General features: G+C 39.4%; 1 protein-coding gene across 1 annotated transcript in view; it reads left to right on the top strand.

Annotated features, from left to right (window-relative positions):
• The window catches only part of PARN (poly(A)-specific ribonuclease), a 50,828-nt gene extending 41,583 nt beyond the window's left edge, over window positions 1–9,245 (top strand). The window contains exon 26 of the transcript XR_003571398.1: window positions 9,234–9,245. The gene's annotated coding sequence lies outside the window, so the exon portion shown is untranslated. The remainder of the gene's footprint in view (window positions 1–9,233) is intronic.
• Window positions 9,246–20,494: the final 11,249 nt, after the last annotated feature.

The following is a 20,494-nucleotide window of genomic DNA, read 5'->3' as shown; positions in this document are numbered from 1 at the left end:
CCCTGTGCTTGAAGTGAAATCATTAATTCTAGAAGGGAAAGAATGTAGCTTCTTAAATTAGATCCACATTTGTTTCATAATATGTGTTTAAAATATGTGCCTAGAATTTGTTTCTGAAAAGCGGAGCTGTCATCGCTAGTTGTGATGGCTCTGGGGATTCCTGGGTTCCTGCTCCCTGGCGGTTTGTGTGCTCTTACTGACTCCAGAGGTCATTATATCGTAGAATATCCTGAGCTGGAGCCACAAGGACCATCGAATAGAACTCTAGGACGCCCCAGGAATCCCACCGTGTCCCTGAGGGCTTTGTCCCAGCGCCTCTCGCCCTCCGGTGCTGCCTCACCCCGCTCCCCTCAGGGCCGGGCGGTGGCGCCGCCCGTCCCCTCCTGCCGTCGCTGCGAGCCGTGAGGGGCCGGGCGCTTCACCGCCCGGAGGGTTCTTGCTCGTGCCTCCCGATGGGGCAAAGCAGCCTTTAAAAAACACTGCATTGCCGTCAAGTCGCGCTGTGGAACATTTACCTGAGCAGCCCAACCAGGGGCTTTGCTGTGGCGGGCAGTGCCCAGCGCGGGCTGTCCTTGCTCGGGGTGAGGCCACCGCAGGCTCTGAGGGGACGGAGCTGAGGGAGTGGAACGCTGAGGAGGGTGTAGGAACCAACAAGCAACAATATATAGAAGCGCTGGAAGTAGGGGTTGAAGGAAGTGAGGAATTTGCTTGAGAAAGTGCGAGAATTTTGTCGTTGGTATTGAGAAAAGGAGTGTGGGCCTGAACATGCGAGTATCTGAAGAAATGGTGTGGAGAAACATGAGGGAGGTCTGGCTCAGCAGCAACTGAGGTAGGTGAGCTGGCACCCTGCCCTGGCAGAGGAATGAGAATGGGCTTATTTGGCTGGAACTTACACTTGACAGTGCTAATTTATCTGTGGTGACGGAGAGCTTCGTTGCTCGCATCAGAAAACACGTTAAAACTGTACTTGAAGTTATCATTTTCAAATTCATCTCAAGCATTTATGGGTGAGAAGTGTTAACTCGTGTCAGAATGCACAGGATTGCAGCACAGGGTATTGGAAGTTGCTGGTAGACAAATAGATAAAGGTAATTGTGTAGTGTAGGCTAAGGGGGGAGTGTGAATGTCCCTAAAGCATGGATTTGAATGGACACAGGTAAGAGAGAATGAATTAACACCATGTAAAATTGAGGTTGCTGGGGGTGCAACAGCCTGTCTTGGTCTCAAGTTTGAGCTTGTGATTTGAAGCTAAAAGCTTCAGATGATTTAAATTTAACTGTTGATCCAGGGATAAAACCAAGAGAGAGAGAGAAAGCTAAAACTTTTGGTGACTGTGGGAAAAAGTAAATGTAACTCCTTCTTTCTTTAGACCTTTGAGTTCTGTCATGGTGCCCAAAAAGTGTCTGGTACTCTGGATGTGTTCTCTCTCTTAAAATCCTGGTAAACGTAATGCAGACAAAAATGTCCTCTGCAATTCAGTGTCGGAGCTTACACAAGAAGGCTCCTGATAATCAAAAGTTCTTGGCTTCTGAAGTGTTTAGACTATTGCCAGCTGAGCAGATGTGTACATTGAAGAAGATTTCTCAAGTTACTCCACAGTACATTTAGTAAATGAATAAACATTTACTTGTCTGTATTGCACTGTTGCAGCGTTAAACTTACTCTAAAGTAACGCTCCATGTGTGCTTTACAGAAATACTGCCACATACTCTCCTTGCATGGGGAGCAATGGATGGCGGGTTAGACTGAGGTTTATAGGGGCAATATATTCGTAATTAGGATGTCCTATTTGCTTTAATAGTCACACAGGAAGCTCTTTTTAAAAAATATTTCTTTCCCAGCAGAATAATTTTTGGCAACCATGTGCTTCCATGAGCACTACAGCAGATCACAAGTCAGTCCGAGCTCAACACGAACTCGTATGGAACACATTATTCATAAATGCCAAATTGAAAACATTCAGCCAAAGTGTGAAAAATTAGATTTCCCTGGGCTTATATTGATTTCTTCAAATGGCTGATAGTTGTATTTCTGCATGAACAGTCTATAGTCTGCAAATTTTGCAAACAATGTCCTGGCTTATTCCCAGAGTGACCCTGTAGGATGGGGTTGATATTAGTGTGTGGGTGAATGTGAGAATCTGAAGGTTGTGGCTGTGCCAAGCCAGTTGTGTCCTAATCTATGATCTGTTTTCAACCCATCAAATGACTGAAAATGCAATTTTATTAAAGCTAATTACTTCAAAACCAGCTTTTAAAGTTACCAATTCCTTATATAAGCCTCAAAAAACTTTTCACTGTTATTAAGGTAAGAACGGCTCTTTTGTTTGATTCTGAATACTTATTTTAACTTCTACCTTGAATATATTTTTCAAATGGGATTTTAAATTTAGAATGCTCAGAGATGACTGAACATGTTTGGTTCATATATATACTCAGGGATGTTTTTTCATTTCTTTGTTAATTCTTTTGTGTTTGGTTTTTTTTTAAATTAGAAGTTAGATGACTTCATTGTAGGATGCTCCTGACTTCAAAAATAAGTTTGCTCCAAGTATCTGTGTCTCTACCATCTAAAATTTTTACATTTGAGGAAGTTGATTCCTTCATTTGCAATAAATAACTGATACATATTTGCCAACAATTCCACAGTAATTCAGAATTGACGCTCTGTTTTCTTTGTCAAAGGTCTACATTTCAGCCTCTCCTTTCAATTCTCTCGTATGCTCAATTTAATGTCAGTTATTGTATTTTGAATGTGTTGTCCAGAAGCTGCCAGTTATCATTAGAAACTTCTTTACTACGATGCTGAAAGTAGATACAGTATTTCAGTTGTCTGGTCCTGTGCTGAGCATGCTGTTATCAGTGAATAATTGTTGCAAAGACATAATTTCACGTGGGTATTACTGGACTCTCCCTCATGTAGACTAATAACCCTTTCTGCTGGGTTGTACCACACTCCCCTGGGGCTTGGAAGGAATTGTTACTAAAACAGATTAAAGAATGGTGGTACTAAATGATCAGTCTGGGAAGAACTTAAGGGGAAGTGTTTATACTGGCAAATTTTAGGAGGTAAATAGGGGGTGATGCTTGAAATATTTAATATTCCATTCTCATAGAACATCACTGTATTTTTAGTACTTCAGTCAGGTTTCTTAATTGATGTAAATTCTTCTGTGCAGCTCCAAGGTGTTCTAAAGCACTTATAACATCTTCATGATAATTTTTAATGGATGTTTGCAATTAATGCACAGGGGAGTTTCGAGACTCACAGCTTTGGTGTGAATTATGTCCAAGAACAGGAATTTAACATCTAATTGTTCATCTGATTCACATCTGACATGAAATTTGGGCTCAGGATGTGTTTAACGTAAAATGGAGATTCAGTGGCAGAATCACTTGTTTAATACTCTTTAGTCTTTTTATGCCCTTTTTTTTTGATGAAAGAGCTGGAATAATTAGACTAAATAAAAACTGAATATGAAACTCTATTTTAGACTGACAGTTTTAACAAATGCATCTTACAACTCCTCTGAAAGACATTTTTAAACACTTGTGATGACAGCAGTAATGTGCTGATTCAGTATGAGTACTAGCTGGTACTAAAACCTAAATTTAATGTAGTTTATCTTAAAAAAAAATGATGGTAGCAGCTATACAAACTCTAAGAAACTGCTGAGTTTATAAAAAGACTAAAGAATAGAATGCTGCTCAATTTAATATATTTCCATATTAGTGGCACTCAAATGTTAAGGTAGAGCTGTTTTTTCACCATGGGAGCAATCTGTAAAAGACTTGCCTTTGAAATTACTACTCCAACATGGAAGTCTAATGAGCAACAGTAAAAAGTAGCATTTTCTGAGGAAAGTGCACTATTTTTCATGGCAAAGAGAGGCTTCCCAGTTATAGTCTGACAATTTTCAAAGACTTGCTGAATGCACAAACTCAGGTCTGTGATTTTTGAGGAGACCTTGTTTGGTTTCTCTTTGTGTATGTGATGTGCAATCTCAGGGTATGTGTGTTATGAGCTGGAAGCTTTTCTGCCCGTCTTCCAGTGTGTTAAAAAGCAGCTTTTCTTACTCTGCTTTGCCAAAACATGAACTCAGGCCAGTGTATTTTAGTGAAACACAAGATTTTCTGTCAGTAGATGCTTTTCAATCTAGTGTAGACGTTTTCTCAGTTTAAATAAGAAAGTTGGAAACTTCTGTTTTGCTGCTACAGGAGTTCAGATGAGACAGAGTTGGGAAATGTTCTGAATTCCAGTTTCTTAAAGAAAGGTAGTTCCCCACGTTCCCTCCCGAACATGTATCAACACTTTGAAGTAATGCACAACCAATTTAACAGTGGCTACCACATTCTCATCCATTTCTGCTTACAAAGTGCTCACCAGTGTTAAACAAACCAAACACTTTCTTGTTCCTTGAATACTTTCCTGAAAAACAAGCACACACATAAACACAGCTGTAACTGCTGCAGTAGAAGTGCAGCAAAAAAAACTTAGAAAAAAGTCAAATGTTTACTCTACATATAGTTTTACTTGTGTGTATTTTACCTTTGTGTTTAGTAATAAATTATTGGGATAAAAATACTGCTGTGAATTGAACACAGGGTACAATTTCAAGTGCAATCATACAATGTAAGGTAGATTTGTGAACTGTAATCAGTATTTAGAGCTCCATTACTCATTTTGGCAAAGAGATTTCACGTTGTTTGCCTCGGCGAGGCCTGAAATTATCGCTGTGTCTGAAATTGCAGCCTTTGCCCCTCGCAGGCTGTTGGATGACTCAGGCACTCTGTGCAGTCTCAGTGTGCCCACGGCTGGAGCACTCACTCCACTTCCACAGGCGGGATATTTATGTGGAATGCAACAGAAAGTGACGAGTCTGTTGTGATGAGGGTTTAACATCCTGCAAGGCTGGTGGAACCCGCTGTGTGGCTGCTCAGCCCTGGTGCCACCAGTGCAGAGCAATTCCTGGGGGAGACACCCACAAACAGCTCATGGAGCAGCCTGAGAGCAGGACAGCGTCAAACGTGATAAAAGCTACAGAAAACTGGAAGAGTTTTTCCCTTGCTGGTTGAAGAACTAACTCAAACCCTAAAAAATCTTAAAATTGGTGAAAGAAAATGGACAAAGGTTTTCACTACAGATGAGAAGTTAATTAGTTGTTAAACTCTGGAGTATGTCTTCACATTTCATAGAATTGAAAGTCTTGTGCAGGTAAGGCCTCGTGCAGGGATGCCCTTTGCCAGATGTGACACCAGACTGGGAGAAGATAAAGCTCTTTTCCTGTGTTATTGAATAACATGCAAGTGTATTAATAGTACCTGGAAGTGTTGAGCACTCAGCTGGACCACAGAATATGGGTGTTCCGCCCTGCAGCACGTTTTATGTGTCTTGTCCTTGGTTAGGGGCAATTAATTCACAGTCACTGACATGTTCTCTAACTTTACATGCCTGTAAAAGTGTAACAAGCTCAGAGGTTACTATTTATTTCCCACAGCTCTTCTGTTAAATGCCAATACTGTGGTATTTATATCTTTGCAAAGTATCTACTGGTTTTTATCCCAGCAAACAGTATGCAAACATTTAGTCAAATAGAAGCTGGAAGATGAAAGAACCAAATGGTTTGTATTATACAAATTCCTTTCCTTGCTTCTTTGTACATTCTTAATAAGAACCTTGGCTCCTCATTTAATCATTTAATTTCAATTTGTAAAAGTGAGAAATGTTTTCTTATTGAGCATTCCTAATAAGTTTACTATCTGTGTTGCTTTGAGGCAGCTGGAAGATTCTATATATACTCCAAATTTTTCAGTTTTCTGCTTAATTTTTCAGTTTATAGATAATTACTGAGGGCGTTAGCAGATTTTGCAGAGAGAGACATCACGACAACAAGACATGCTTGTCTTAGCAGTCTCTTTTGAAGAGAATATTCAGTTTTATTCCTTTATGGTCTGGGGAGGGCCTGGTTGTGTTGCAAGGCACATTCTAAAAATAAACCATGAAAATGTGTTGTCTAGCTGTAAGTGTAAGTGTGTGATGGCTGCAGATGTGGATATGATATGCTCAGGAAGAACAAGGCCAAGCACTGGCATCCCAATACTGTGGGAAACAGAACAGGGTAAGTGATCTTTTTTGGCCCCTAAACCTGACTGAAGTTATGTTTGCAAACAGTCCAACCGTGGAAACTTCTGGGAAAAAGCAGCAGGAAGCTGACACTCGTCTGGGGTTGTGTGTAACAGCAGTGCAAGCAAACTCATGCTCAGGAGCCTTGGGGGTTGTCTTTTTTCCCTAACGCTGAAGTGAATTTGCATTTCAGAGAGCTTTAGGGTTGTGTCTGCCAGAAAGGTCACATGAATTTCAGGTTTCCTCTAAGGAGAGGTGAGTTGCTCACCAAGTTTAACGTAGTGCAACCTAGAAAAATAAAAAACTGAAAATGTTTGCTGTAGTGAGATGTAAATATGGGGACTTGTAGTAGATGAGAAGAATTTGCAGGACTCCTGTGTTACCTTTTACATATTTTCCATTGCTGCTCTTGCTCTGTGTATTGTGAACCTACCAGACATGGATGTTTAATGCAGATCAGCACAGCCTAAGATCTACCCATATTGAAACTGAAAAACAAAAAAATCATCACACTGAATTTTCAAAGCTTGCAGTGCAAGCAGCACAGAGTTCTTACTGTAGATAACAAACAAAGAGTGCTGCCATGTTCCAGATGTTTTTTTCTGTGGAATGGAAATCACTGTGAATGATCCTAAGAGAAAATAAGGACTATGCCACTGATCCCTCTGGATGGGTGGATCCATTTCAGCACGGCTGGCTTTTAGGTAACTGAATTAGTCCTGGAAACTGGAATGGAAAAAACGGGTAATATAAATAAGTTAAAGCATCCATAATGATAGATACACAGTATCTGCTTAATAATAAAACCAAGGCAGGGACTTAACAACCCTTATAAAATTCCAAATATCTAAACAGAATAGCTGGAGAATTGACATAGTTGACTTGAAAATTTGGAGTGCTTTACTTACATTTCATTAGAAGAAGGCAATGGCTTAGTGATTGAATAATATTATGCCACATTCAGAAGCACAGTCTCCCACTCCCCCTTCATTTCCTGAAGTTTGAGCTGTTTTTAAATCACTGTAGAGCTGCTTGGCACTCGGTCCTATTCAGACATGCCAGTTCATGCACTGCTCTGATCCAGCTCCCGCTCACGTGGCTGCGACTGTCTCGCACCTTTCATGCTCTGAAAGGCTTTTGCTCCCTTTAGCTCTGGGCTGAGGGGGAGCTGCAAAGCCCAGAGTCTGAGCAGCTGCAGGAGTTCCCTTGCACAACGCCCAGCTCTCATGCCTTTCGTGCTACTGAGCATCACATCCGACACCATCCCCGACTTGGAAGCTGGAAAGCTGCTGGAAGTCACTGGTCTGAAACTAAAGCAATTCTTCATGGAGTGATCTGTCTGTATTCCACCCCAGGATGTTTATCAAAACTGGAACACTGAAATTCATGGTTGGTGGGAATCTGCAAACTATTTGATCCGTGTTTTTATATGTACATCAGATTTTGTAACAAATATGAATAATGACTTTTTCTTCTCCTTTAGTTCATTTGTATTTCCACTCCTCTGGTGAGGATTGTACAGCAGCATACAACTTAACCAGGACAGTTCACAAATGAATTTTCAAACCCAGTGTGGAATAAGAGACAATTTAAGGGATTCCTTGCTTGTCTCCACAGTGCTTTTAATTCTTGCACCACAATCTTATTCTCAAAATACAGAAATCTTTGATTATTGGAACTATATGTAAATAGCTGTGGCTGGGCACTCAGCGTTGATTTATGTGGGGTTGGACAGTACACAGAGTGAAACTGAGCCACTTAAACCTGCAGAGCTTTAAAGTTTTTTTGTAAATGTGAATTTAATATCGTATTTAGCTAAAGTTTCTGGTTGAGGATGGTTCTTTGGGGAACCTGTGAAGATTTACAGCATTATAAGGGGAAGTGGTACAGTATCTCCTATTTTTCCTAGCTCTATATGGAGTAATTGCTTTGGCAATTTTACTGGCATTTCTTTCAGTTTACTATAAAATCATAAGAACTTCACGAAGAACTTCACATTTTTCCAACAAAATAAACCCCAAAATGTTAATATTTCAATAGATCTGAGGGCTAGAATGACTCCAGCACTGAATCTGGTGGTTACTGTAGAGCTATTTCAATGCTCCAAAGCTACTGGAGGATGCTCTACTTCACTGATGTTTCATTAGTGTGATATAAGTGTCCTTTTGTCTGGGTTTGTTCTGTTATTCTTCCCTTTAATAGGCACCTAAAAGGAACAGCCACTGAAATGTTAAAAATGAGGATGAATGACACATTGTAAGGAAAGAGGCTCCATGCCAAATTCCACACATTTACACTGCCAACATTTACCCACAATGTTGGCAAAGTGGAGAAACACTTCTGAGCTGCTCTGTTATTTATGAAACAGATAATTTTTTTTTTTCTGGTAGGACAGTGCTGGATAATCTGATTTTTGTCACTGTCATCTTAGCCACCAGTTTTAGGGTGACATTGGGCAACCCACTTTAACCCATCTGTGTCTCTAGTTTCTCCCTCTGTAATATGGAGGTAAGAGTTACATGTCCCATATTACTCTGGGCCTGAATTCAGTTAAGCTCCAGGAGTATATTTTATTTTTATGTGAGGTATTATTGCATATGAAAAGAATAATTTCTTATATGAATTTAATACTTATTTATGATGTGAAATTTGTCCATAAAAGCAATACATGGTAAATTAACTGGTTTTACATCTCTTTTACAGAGTTTGACAGAATCAGGTATGATGGTTTTCTTCAATTCCATTTGACAAATATGACCACACACCCTTAAAGATATTCTGGCTCATCTCATGATCTGCAGTCATTGCAGGATCTGTCTGCACTGTGACACGCCATGGGTTTGTGTCCTGTCCTTTCCTTCCCCTCTGTCTCCCCATGTTTTAACTAAACTGCATTGTCCTGTGTGCTAATTAAATGTAAGGGGATGGGGTTGAGTTAGACAATCTTAGTTTGTGCAGGGATCTCCCCCTGCCCCTCCTTCCTTCTTGTCCTGAAAAGACCTGTGACGCAGCTTTTCCTGGGATTGTAAACTCCCAGCAGAGAGCTTGAAGTTAGAAATGTGTGTTCATTGGTTTGAACAACGTGTCCTGAGTGTGTGTGCCTTTGGAAGTGAATTACTGTGTCAGAGATTTCGTGCAGAAGTTCCCTCTCAGCAGTTGCCTCAGGCCAAAAAGGCAAACCCTTATTTTTTTGAGATGTCTTCCCAACAATAGGCAAGGAAAGTGGGGCTGAGGTCAAGCAGGTAAATATTGACTGCAAGCCCAACCTGGGGAGTTACACTGCTACACAGGGGCTGCTTTTCTGTGCATCTGGAATACTACACAGGAATAATCCAGCTGGGAGGGGACAGGGCAGATGGAATAAAAGAACAATTGCAATAGCTGTTCTTGGAAATCCTAGTGCAGGTTCTCTTGGTTAACACTAAGCGTGTGTTTGTGCAGGACTGGAGGTCCCTGGGGCCACATAGCCTTTTCATCTAGATATTTGTAGGAAATGGCATTAAGTTTTTTAAATTCCTTGAATAAATATGCAAAAATACTTTCCAGTGACATTTTGACATTTTGTGTCTGCTACAGTTCTCTTCCAGTATTTTCCTGGTGTACTCTAAGCATCATGTAAGCACAAAGAGAAAGGTTTCTGCCGTTCCACATGGTCAGTTCTTCTGGGCAGACTAATTTCAGCTCATATCTAGTGCCCTCAGCCTTCCCTAACACACAGAGCAGGACTCCAAGGTCCAGGCCACTCATTTGTAATGCTCTGACTGCATTAAAAATGGGAGTAAGTTGTATTTGGTTTTTGGTTTGTTTGTCACAATAATCTAATTTGTCCTCCTATTTTTGCATTTATGATTGTGTGGAACAGAGAGCATACCAAAGAAGAAACAGTGCTTCAATTTATATTTTATTTCAGCTTCCTCTTACACTCTATTTTTATTCTTATTGTTTTATTTTTTGAATGAAAATTTTAACAATTATTTCACTTTCAACATTTTTTAACAAAGTTTCAACAAAGTCTTTGTTTTGTTTTATTCCAATACAGTGTTTTCTCTTGTGCTTTGTTTGGGCTCATTATAACTTCTAAGCAAAAAGTTTTCTTTTTTAAAGGTCACATACATTCTGCCAACTCCACATACTGTTGGTGAGCCAGATATCTCCAAGAGAAGGCTTAGAAAGGTGGCTTGAAAGTGTCTGGGGTTTACCAACTGCACAGAGTAGAAACTCATAAAATACATTATTTTGACAGAGAGAATCCTTTTGAGTCTAAAAAATCTCAAGGGCTCAGAAAGAAAGGTAACAAACTCTAAAAAAAATATTTTTAAATTGCTCAGGGTACAATTCTTTGTGTATTGTTTGCATTGCTTGCAAAGTGCAGTATTTGATTTTATAATAGAAGCACCTCAAGTAAGTCATTACTTGTACTTAATTTGGTCCTAATTAATTTAGGCAAGTTGAACCGCACATAAGTTACACTTTTTTTTTTTTTTTAATTTACAGTGCAAAGTTTAAAAATACTTTGCTGTGATGGCAGTGTAGAATGTGTACAGTAAGGGATTCATTTTAGCATTTATAGTCTCCTGACTTTCAACTGACTTTATTTTTTTCCAAATTGCAGTCTTAGATTGCTGCAACAGAACATCACCTTTATAAACTGAAATACTGTAATTAAAGCTTCTGATTAAAAGCTTGTGGCATCCTTGCATTCACAATGCTCTCAGTTTGAAAGCTGAACATCACATTAATATAAAGTAAAAATACAAATAGCCTTCTTTTAAATTTTTTTAAAAGTAATTTTTTAGATAGTTTCTTTAGTGTAGATTTCCAAGATCAGGGGATATAAAGATGCTACCAACTGTATTGTAGGAATTATGTGATCTATGAGCATTACAGTAAAAACTCTCAGACTAACCTTTAACCCATGCTAACACTACATTATTGTGATTTTGGGAGTGACCATTTGCAAATGAGTTGGACTTTGTGATTGATAACTCAGTGCTTGACATTACTGACAGTAATGACAAGTCCCTCCTGATGAAGGTGCACATCAAAATGTGAGTGTGGCTAAAACATCAGAGTTGTTTCAAGTAGCAAACTTTCCCTTTGGTGTGAGGTTCCAGGCAAGAAAAGTATATTTAAACCAACTATTTTAAGTTATTTTTAAGTACAAAGCAAATTTTCCTTTACAGTCTGGTGCTTAACAATTATTAAAGTAATAAATAAATGGGAATTAAGAAAATATCATCCTTATTTGCAGAAGACCCCAACGATTTAACAAATTACAGGATGGGCCACATTAGGGCCAGGATTTCCAAAGATTCATTGGTTTGACCTTCCTGAAAACTTCTGCTACAAGCACATGGATATTTAAAATATTTCTTTCCCAAAAGCATACTGTAATTTCTTTGACCTCAATTTAAAAATACTCTGGTGCATCTTTGGGGACTTTGTGTAGAGTAAGTAAATAACTGCTTTTTATTAAATGCATTTTAATAAAAAGACCAAATTAATAAACAGGACACCCAAACCAAATACATTCAGGGCTGAGCTTAATTTTGCTTTTGCACAGGCCTCTGCAAACCAATTGATTTTCAAAATGACTGGGTCAATAAATAGCAGTATTTAATGAGATTCTGGAAACTAAATCAACTTCAGCCAAGTCAGAGTTCCAGTCTTGTGCAAACAGGTGCAATTGAAGTGTCTGCAGTGGATTTGATTTCTGACATTTCTTGGGAGGCTGAAAGAGGCTGAGATAAATCTTTTTGAAAGGCTGCACACAAGGGGTAGTCGACAGTGTGTTCCTCCCCAGAATTTTAAGACATCAGTTTTAACTCCTGGGGGAATTTTCTATTTGAAATGTTATAAATTTGCCATTGTTGCACTTGCCAATATTGTGTCACATTTGCAGCATGAAATCTCCTAACTTACCGTGCATTAGCTTGAACTGTTTTGCACATACACAATTGGAAATGATTAAATAGGGCTTCAGTTAAACAATCTTGCCCTGACAAGCTTAAGCAGAGTTTTACTTCAGCAAACAAAGCCATTAGGAAGCCATCTGTTTGAAAATGATCTAGGATGTGGAATTTAATATTTGTGTCTGCATTACCTGTTATTGAATTGGTGGCTCTTGTATTCCCAGTTACGTAAAACCCGCAAGCAGGGATATAAAAATATTGGGCATTTTTATAGCAACCACAATAAATTGTTGTGATTACTTGTTTGCTGCTATAAATTGTCAAAACAAGAATCAGTTGGTCTCCTAACTCACATTTCCCTGAGGAGCTGTAATGTCCACAGGCTCCATTGCTTTCCTAACCCATAAGAATTTTCTTTTCCCTAAGCTGAGTGGAGAAATAATGTCATACACACAGCAGAGTGTTATAAACCTCCTGCTTTGTTACCTTTTGCAGTTTCCCAGTTGGTACTTTACTTTGGATGGTATATAAAGTCAATAAGCAGGTGGAAACTGGGTCATAGGAATCTTTCTGATGCCAAAACCCAACTTAATGGAAACTGTTAAACATAGCTGTTATTTTGTAAAGGAGCTTTGCTGTTCTCATCTGACTTTGGCATAATATTCTGTATTATGTATGTTTGAAACAATTGTAAATTAATGCCGAATCCATTTGGCTCTCATCAGCTCCTGTCAGCAGCAAACACATTTCATACAGATTTATGCTCCCTGGAAATAGGAGGTCTTTTCTTTGAAATGTTACAGCTTTACCTTTACATTTTTATGATCTTTAAATTTCAATGTTCTTAATCTAGACAAGAGCTGAAGCTGTAAAATTTGTCTACGAAGGCTGTTTATTAGGTTAATGCTTGCTTCAAAAATTTTTAAGGTTTTTAAGTAGGACTGACAGTTGAATGGGTGATATCTAATGCTGCAGAGAAGTCTTAAATTTCCTGGTATTTTCATACCTGACTATCTGTCCTTTAAGACAGATTTTTTGAAAGTTAGTACACAGCAACTAAGATTTGCTAGAGCATATCTTATCCTATACTTAATATAAGTATATACTTAAATAAGTGCATTCCTTTATATAGTTGAAATAAAAATTGGGTAAACATAAAAGAAGTGAAATGATGTAGAGAAAATGTTTCAGGAGAAATATTGTACAAAATAAGATTTTGCAAGATTTTCCATACAGTTTGAAGAATGGTTTGCTTTGAAAAATTTGGACAGATGAGCAATTTTGTTTGAGGACATAAATATTTTCTCATTTTGTATGAAACTGGTGACAGTCCTTGAAATGCCTTTCCAAAGAAAAGACAAAGATTTCATAATCACAAATCAGAATTTGTGATAATGCAAATTCATGATATATGTTAATACTTCTTTAGCTTTGATGTCTAATTTTACTAAACATTACATTTTCTGAGAGCTGTGACATGAATTTTGCCTTGTTTAATTTTTTTTTCTGAGTAATAAGTCCGAAAGAAGGTGGAGTGCTCTGAGTGAGTTACCCCAAACTGTCAGATCTGACGGTATAAAATGTTTCAGGGTTTGTTTGTCAGAGTCAGGGGTGAGTTAAAGCTGTATCTGGAATTTTAGCCAGTGAGTCACAGTGAGGTCTTCACTAACAAATGTTTTGACTGGGTGTCCCAGGTGGAGAAAAACTGGCCACTTAGATCTCACTGCAGAACAGTCCTATAGTTCTCTCTTGACCTTACTTTTTTATTACTGTTTTATTGTTTCCTGTGTGGAGAGGGAAAAAAAAACCCAACCAGCATTCACACAGCTTCTTTTATGGTCGTGATTCACCACTGTGGCAATCAAGCAGACCTTGGAAGGACACTGAGGGAGGCCTTGCCAGTGCTTTGAAGTGCAGGGCAGGCAGAGCTGTTTGGACGTGGTTTGACTCCAATGTTCTGCTAATGTGTGATTTCCAAAGTTCCTGCTTGTGGTTCTCCACCCAGAGAAAAAGGAGGCAGTGACAATGCACCCCCCTGCTTTTTCTCTGAGAACATGTAAGAAGTACATGATAATGAAGAGGAGCTAAAAGTATTAAAAATGCAAATGATTATCTTGAAAAGTTGTAGTCAAATGATTTGTATGAGTAAAGAAGTCAAGGACAAAATTAGTTACTTATAACGTTAAGAAAGCAATGCTGAATGTTGCCCTGGTCCTCTTTTTGGTATATCTACCAATGGTTTGAAATTCCAGTTTAGTAGTTTGGGTGTAATTTTACAATATGTGGAAGAATATAGATTTCATTAGGAAGAAGTACTTGTCTCAGGCAGGAAATCTTCCTCTGGTATTTGGCTAAAAAAAAAAAGAGAAAAATAGATAAGTAACAGCTCAAATTTTGTTAAATTACTCAATGAAGAGCACTTCTGTAATGAAGAGCCATTTTTAAGTATGACTGCATGGAAGGTTTCCTAAAATAATCATAATTATGTTAACTTTTATTAAAAGTGAAAATTTAACAACTGACCTGCAATTTTCAACTGATGCAGCAGTGAGACGAAACACAGGCTCGTCCCAGGCTTTGTAATGTCCAGTCTGCTGGAAATGGACTGGATTGCTTTGTTTCCATTCTGTCTGAGCCCATACACCGTTCAGCTTTGTGACCTGTGTTGGAAGCAGGTTCCTCCCTAGTTCACTTTCCAGTCAGGGTTGTTTGTCTTCTCTTCCTTGGTAAATGTGAGACTTTCCTGGCTGCTTGCACGTGTCCCCCCAGCCCAAGGACGGGCACTGACCGCTGTGTCCCCGTGTTCTCTGAAAGATTGAACACATCTTTTCCTTTGGGCCCTCTTTTTACCCACTCAGGGTCTATAGTCCACCTCTTAGAAAGATGTGATAACTGAAGCAGACAAACACAGGTGTGCTTGGTTTCATAAAATCAGTGGTTCTTTCTTTTAGCTGGTGTGTATCATGGAGATGAGAAAACACTGACACTTCCCTTCCTTAGTTTTGAATGTTGTTTTGGGCACAGTATGTGCACTCTGTGCCACCCAGCTCTGTACAGAACTTTTCTAGATCTCTGGGCACAAGTTTTCTGTCTCTCTGGGATTCATGGCGTGTCTCAAATGCTTTAGTTTTTGAGGTCCAGCTGTAGCAGTTGATCTTTCTTTCATTTTTGGGGGGAAATTCTGTAGCTTCAAACTCTGGCTTGCAGGAAGAGTTTGGATGACTCCATTGCTGTCTGGCTCAGACCCCCCATTGTCCTTTTATTCTCCCTGTGAAGTGGGAGCACCAGGGTGGGCTGTTACCCCAGCCCCATGTCTGAGGCACATGTGACTCAGCCCTGACAGCACATGGATGATTTCACATGCCCCGAGGTATTTAATGATACAGCACTTTCATAACCACAGCCAGGAGTCCTGCTTTGTACACAGATGGATTTCCCACATCATCACAGATGCTTTTCCAAAGGTATTTTCTCAACAGTTTTCAATGTTTTACCTGCAAGCTGTCCTGGTGGCATTCTGCATTTCACACAATAGTTATTCACCTGTCTGCTTCTTATGTGTAGATTATGTAAGAGGTGTTAGAGTGGAATAAAATAGGAAAAGTGAGAATTATCACACCCCATAACTTCTGGGTATAAAGGTTAGTTATGAAGCCAGCAGCTGCTTTATCTAAATCTTAAGATATAGAATCAGAGAAACACAGAAAGAAGAATCTCACACTGATTATTAATCAGAAACATGAGAAAACCCAATAGACACATGGAAGGCTTGAGGCTTGCAAGCATAATTGTGGCGTTTGTCATCCCTGAAGCCACAACTTTTTTTTCCCTGTCTAGTTTCGAAGAGAATAATGGCATCATCTGGTGGTTTGGACTTGCACACAGTAAACTTCCTGCAAAGGCACTGGAGCAGTGTCAGTTCTGCTGGTTCTGTGCTGCCTTTAGGGTGCAGCTGGTGTGTCTAATGTGGGATTCCAGACAGGAATGGTCATCTTGATCCTGGCTTCAGATCCCTACCTGTGTTATACCAATTCAGGCAGGCATCTGGCAGAAGGTGACTGCCTTTTTTGCGAGGACATTTTCCTTATTTCGCTCCCTGAGCTCACTGAGAAAGGTGAGGAGGGTCCTTCTGACCAGGATCTTGTCAGGAGATGCAGGTTCAAGGGGAGGGAATGGGGTTGTGTGACTGGAGTCAAGGGAAGCCCTTTATGTCAGCACCTGAGTCACTGTATCCCATTACCTCCATCATCCCCTCCTCTCTGGCATGGTGAGCATTTTCAAATTCAATTGCTTTCCTGACATACATACAAACTTATTTGCTAAAACTCAGTGTCAGAACCTCTTTAGAAATTGAATGAGCTTTGAGAAGGAAGAGTCTCTAAGAGGCAATTTGAAGTGTTACAATTTTATATCAGTGTACATTTTATTGTATCTCCTTGGTATCTCAAAACATTAAATATAATTCTTGCATATGAAGAATATAACTGAGAGTGAGAGAAATTTTAAGCTTCAGATTGTGCCGGATGAATGTTCTGGCACTCGGTCCGGCTGTCTACAAATTCCAAACAAATATTCCTAGAAGTTATGTTGCTGTACCCAATATCCACATGTGATATGTTGGGATTTAGCCTGGCTAATTCTGACTACCCTAGCAATCCTTAAAAACAAACAACCAAACCAAACCAACAAAACCCCAAACTCCAAATTAATAACAGCTTAACAAAGATGAAGTTTATTTTCTTGTAGAAGGATTTATGATACTATTACAGCAACTATTAAGAAGAAGATACTATAGAGCAGATATCTTTTGTAAATCCAGTGTAAACATGGTAATTTTTTTTAATATAATTTCTTTTTAAATTAAGCTAGAGATGAGTGTTCTGTATTGTCCTCACTGGAAAAAAAGAAAGCTCTGGCAACTTTATTCTTTGAAACGCTGGAATGACCCAAAGGCTTGGAGTTGAGATTTGATGTTGGCAGGAAAGTGGCCTGCTTGTTGAGCATGTGCTTTTTGTTATTTCTGTGCAAAATCTACATATTTAACCAAGTTTTAACTTTAACTCCTAGTATGATCTCTGCTTGCTAGATTTAAACAGTAAAGTCTTCCATAAGTGCATTCCCTGCTGATTTCCATAACCCCTGTCCAGGTGGATGTGCTGGGAGCTCACTGAGTTGCTGGCTGTGCTCTGGCCCCTCGGAAGTGTCAGCGGGACTGCCCTGCAGGCACCTTTCAGTGCAGATCCAGTGACACAATGGATCTGGGAGCCTTCCCCTGCTGTGGACAGGGATCCAGCTGAACCCAGCTGGCTCAGGAAGGCAATCCCATTTACTGGGGCTTGAGGATGGTAACAAATTAGTAAGAGAAGTGACATCCTAAAGCTCTCACAGCTGTTTCTGAAGTGTTTCAGCACAGCTGGGGAGCCCAGGTAGGGCATTTCTTGGCACGTTGGTCAAAGCCTTCCCTGCCTGTGTCTGTGCTGCAGCTGCCCTGGCAGAGCCTGTCCCAGAGCAGAAAGGAATGTGGGCTCTGTGGTCAGTGCAGGTCATGGCTCTGGGTGTTAAAATTTAACAAACAGCAGCTTCGTTACACATGCTCAGCAGGGAACTGTAGGAGTTTCCCCCTTCCACTTTTTATTCTGAGGAATTATGATAAGAAAGTTATGAACCCAAATTGTAGATGTGGCTAGCATGGAAAAAGTAGTGTGGAAAAGGGTGGCACTATTTGGTGGTACCAGTAATTTCCAGTCACTCAGCCTTAACCTGCTGTTAAGAGGGACAGGACAGTTGTGTCTGGTTATGATGGTTTAAAGAAAGGATTCTGTCCAAAGGACTCTGCAAAACTGCTGCATTCCAAACATCCTGAACTGGCTTTGTCTCTGTAAATTTGAGATTTTTCTTTACAGTATCAGCTTCATGTGTGAACCACCTAATATGAATAACTGGTAGCTGTATAAATGAATTATTTTCAAGGATTTAGCATTAATTCTGCTCTCTGTAATTCCTGTCACTCCTTGTAGTAGTTATGAAATAAGTAGGAAGTGTAATGATTTTGTCATTTACAATTTCTGTAAGAATCCAGATGTTTGAAGAAAAATATTTTGTTAAGAAGTAATTCACTGGGAACATCAGTTTAATGTTGACCTTTCTCAGGCCTTAATCATCTTTAATAATTAAGATTTTTGGTGATGACTAATTTTAATGATTGCTCTGTTCAAACATCAGGTTCCTGACTGTCCTCTGACTAAGCAGCCTGGGTGCACAAAGAGTTGAGTATTCGTACAAAACTATGCTGGGGATGAAATCTTGAGCAGCACAACTTCCTCAGTATTGTGGTTATCTGCTAAAAACTCTCCCCAGTTGAGCTAAAAAGTTTCTCAGTTCTTATCAGTCCAAGGTAAATACCATTTTTCTAGTCATTCAAAATACTTTGGATAACTGACTTTCTGATAAACCAGGGCCATAACTGAACTCCAGTGAGTTTGCTGCATCCTTTGCATCTTGCAGCTTCCAATGCCTGTTGGATCCACTCTTTTTTTAAAAACATCTTTTCAGGAACACTTCCTGAAAGCACAGGGTGATTTATAAGTTAAAAATATGAAATCACTAATACATAGCATGTTATGTAAGCTTACAGTTTGTAATTTATATCAGCTGATCTGTCTGGGCAATCTATTAGAAAATTGTAACTAAAGAGACAGAAAAGAAAGGGTGGAGGGGTTTCTGTGCTTTTGATTTTTTATTTTCTTTTTAAATGTTTCCCTTAGTGAGTAATTATTCCATGGCTTCCCTAGTCCACAACATAAATATTCTAACAGCTTGATATAAACTCCACTAAGAACCTAAGCAGGTTTTTTGGATGTTGCTGGTAGTTTATGGTAGTGAGGAACACAGTTGTATTTTGAATACACAGAGAATATAAAGCAGAATGTCTCAGTTTAGTGGAAAAAGAAATACAAAGATAATCTTATGCATTGCTGCCATAAAGCATGACTTATAAGTGAATAAAAATAGTGTAAATGTTGAATTCCATTCCTTAAGTTTTCCCTTGCAGAGTGGGATGTTTTCTTTTTTTGCATGAGTGGGAATAAAAGTGCATGAATTTAGAAAAAAAAGAAAAAAAAATATAGTTATTACATAGAGCAACTTGTGATTCCTGGAGACCACAGTCCAAGCAGGTCTAGATTTTAGCCAGCTGAATTTCGCTGAGAACTTGGAGAATGAGAGAAATGGCAGTTACAACATAATTTATCTTGATAACCAGAGAGAGACTCTCTTACCACATTCCCATAGTGCAAATATTTGTGTGACTGTGTTTTCTGGGCTCTTTCTTTGCCAAGACAAAATCTTTGACAGCTTTTCTCTGTGCCTTTCTGACGTGGATTTCTTCTGGGCTTTTCCTAGATGGGTATTGAGGAACATGAAAGAGGCACAAAGGTTTTATTTCTCATGTTTTATTACCAGGGCTCCTCCTTGCCTTTACCTGCTGGCTTAGAAATGCACACACTGTGAGATAACACAAATAAAGTCACGGCATGTACAAAGCGTTTCAGAGAGCAGAGCTCCTGACAGAGGGGCATTATTTTGTACAAGTGATTTGGGAATATGGAAAAGGAATGAAAAGTCTTGTTGAAAACTTCTGAAGTTACTCAGGATTTTGTGGAGGGTTTAAATCAAATGTTTTGATATTAAATTGTTCAAATCTAAAAGCTATTTAAGGGACTTTGCAAAGATGTGTCATTTTGTCAGTTATCAAATGTATAGAAGAATCTATCTGATGTAAAATGATGAAAATTCATAATGGATATATTTTAGTTTCGTAGGGCTTTCAAGAAGTGAGCAACATCAAAAAACCGGGTGAGTATGTGTGGGGTTGAATTTAACTTAAAATATGAAAATAATTTCAAGATTACAAAAGAATCTTTAAACAGCTGTGGTGTGTCAAGGGCTTGAGTGGATAAAGGGGAAATAAGCCAACAGCAACTGAATATTTGTAGGGATTTAAAATATTGTATAAATAAGGGTGCCGTGTCCCAGAGCACAGCAGGGTATGAGGGGCAGGTTTGGTCTCTGGGGGGGTTGCCGGTGGCGCTCTGTCCCACAGTGCCGTGGCCGTGCCCAGGGGAGCTGTGCTGAGTCACCCGGTGAGGCTCAGCTGTGCTCTGGGACACCCTGAGCACCGTGTGAGCCATCCAAATGCACCGTGTTCTCCACAGACAAAATACCACTAGCAGTTCTCACTAGTGGAGAAGAAGGGCTGTGCTGGAGGCTTTTCCTCAAGCCTCTCAGGAAATCCTTGGTACTTATTTTAGCACTGAGAGACCAACAATCATAAACCTGTGTTTCACCAAGAGGCCAGGCAGGGAAGGTGGTCACTGTCACAAATGATCTTCTTATCAGGTTCAGGTTTGCTATCCACAGAGTTTTTCCAAACTCCACATTGGCAAATTCCATTTTAGCAA

This window comes from Empidonax traillii, unplaced genomic scaffold (genome assembly GCF_003031625.1).
Source record: "Empidonax traillii isolate 1590-97213 ecotype Southwest subspecies unplaced genomic scaffold, ASM303162v1 scaffold166:size2381449, whole genome shotgun sequence".
Lineage (NCBI taxonomy): Eukaryota > Metazoa > Chordata > Aves > Passeriformes > Tyrannidae > Empidonax > Empidonax traillii.
Note: the sequence above shows the minus strand (reverse complement) of the source record. Positions and strands in the feature narration are given on the sequence as shown.